The sequence below is a fragment of the Caenorhabditis briggsae genome, assembly GCF_000004555.2.
Source record: "Caenorhabditis briggsae complete genome, chrI, whole genome shotgun sequence".
NCBI lineage: Eukaryota > Metazoa > Nematoda > Chromadorea > Rhabditida > Rhabditidae > Caenorhabditis > Caenorhabditis briggsae.
The window spans coordinates 14,412,967-14,415,238 of NC_013489.2; positions in this window are offsets into that span (position 1 = coordinate 14,412,967).

Below are 2,272 nucleotides of genomic sequence, written 5' to 3' on the forward strand. Positions count from 1 at the left end.
CTCTCTCTCTCTCGCTCTCTTCTCTCTTGGGCTCCACGGAGCACACTTTTTTGCCCCGCGCGGCTCCTTCTCCTCCTCCTCCTTCTACTCCCTTTAGAATCGATGTATGTGTGCATAGGAGGACGCCTTCTTCTTCTGACGACGTCGCCCCATTGCTTTTTGCCTCTTCTCTTTTCCTCCAAGAGAAAGAGCTATACACATTTTTTATGAGAAAGTTTTCTTTTTTCTTTTACTCCATACGTCACCTACTCATTAAAGGATTCGTTGTCCCTGGAGAGATTCTAGACTGCACCTGCAAATTTGTTATTTTTTAGGATGTAGGCTCTAGGGATCATTTTCTGGCATTGCTAATTTGAAAAACTAGGTCAAGTATACCAACAATTAACTTTGAGCTCAATTATCTCGATTTCTATTCTAGATATCAAAAAGTAGTCGACTGATAAAATGTAGGTGATATTATGATAAACAATTTATCAGTTAACAACTTTTTGATATCTTTCGCAGAAACCCAGATAAATAAGTTTTTCGAAATAAATTCATAACATCCACCGTTTTGGTCATCTATTGGAGAAGCTGTAACTTTCTTAGTTTTTTATTAAAATGAATAACAAATATATTTTTAAAAAGTACTGGAAAATTCCTACAACTTGGCATAAATTTCCCAAAAATTGGTCAAAAATTTCAAAAGTTATAGTCATTTGAAATTTGAGATGAACTAATATTACCGTATTTCCTCTAATAGAGGCCCTTGCCAAGCAATTAACTTTGAGCTCGATTATCTCGATTCCTGTAAAAGATATTTTAAAAGTTTTAACTAATAAAATGTTTATCATAATATCAGAAATATTTTATCAGTTGATACATTTTTGATATCTTTCCCAGGAACTGAGATATATGAGCTCAAAGTTGAGGTGGCTCCTATTTGATTAAACCTTTCCGGAACAAGTTTTGCGAAATTCGTCAAAATCTAGCTAATGGTCTGAAAATTTTAGAAGATACTAAACAAGACTAGAGCTTCATTTTTGTAGTTGACAACTTTTTCGGAAAATCAAGTCCTGGGGAGATATGCGACATGGAATGTGCTAATGTGATTTTATTTGATTTTTTTTCCTTTTTCTTATTTTTAATGCAATTTTTGACCTTTCTGAAAACAGATTTTACCAAGATTTTTGAAATTAAAGATGAATTAAATTTCCATTTCACTTGCCTCCTACGTTTCTAGCCAAAAATCAGAAAAATCGGTTGGTAACCAGCCGAGTTAGGAGGGTCTGGACTTTTTTGCTTTGAACAATTATAACTTTTTTGAAATTCAACATTCTTTTGAAATTCAAATTGTAAAAAAAAGGTATTTCAATAATCTTCAATTTGATATATAATGTGTCTAACTATAAAATTCATAGAGATTGGAATTTAGAATTTTCAAAAACTACGAAAATTCATATTCTGTCAAAAAACCGGAAAACTTTAAGCATCTAAAAATTTAGCTCAAAATTATTCAATTTGTTTGAAATTTTCAGATTATACTAAACAAAACTAGAGCTTCATTTTTGTAGTTGACAACTTTTTTGAAAAATCCGATCCTGAGGAGATACGCCACGTGGAATAGGGCATACCTTGAGGCGCGCCCACCCTAGAGAGCAGGCGCCAAACAGAGCGCGCTCTTCCACGTGGCATATCTCCTCAGGACCTAATTTTCAGAAAAACTTGTTAACTACAAAAATGAAGCTCTAGGTTTGCTTAGTATATTCTGTAATTTCCAGAAAAATCGAAAAAGTTTAAAGCGCTTTTTCAGGATTTTCAATTTTTGCTGAAACTTCAAAAAGTTGAACGTTCTAATAAGACCTCTATAATTTATTTTTCTTTAAAACCCTCTATTGTCGGAATTTAAAATGGTTTTTGGGCTCAAAAGTTGGTTTTAAAAACGTTTTTAGGCTTAAAATTGCGCCTAATTCTTATTGGAGCGCATTTTCAAAGATCCTTACTAATTCCACATCTTCTCTCTCCACTTTTCGAATGGTTTTTCTCGAATTACAGAGGTCTTTTCCGTTACAGAAGCACGTGAATGGTTCATCTGAATCCTCGGCAAATTCACAGTGGTCCCTGACGTCCTTGGCTAGCATGGACCCTTTGGCGCATCCCTGGAATTGGAAATTTTCAAATTCTTCAGAAAAAATTCCAAAAAAAAAAGTTTTTTCTTGAAACTTTTTTCAGATTAGAATCAAAACTAGAATAGATAATTACTGTCAATTTCATCATTAAAGTTCTACATTTA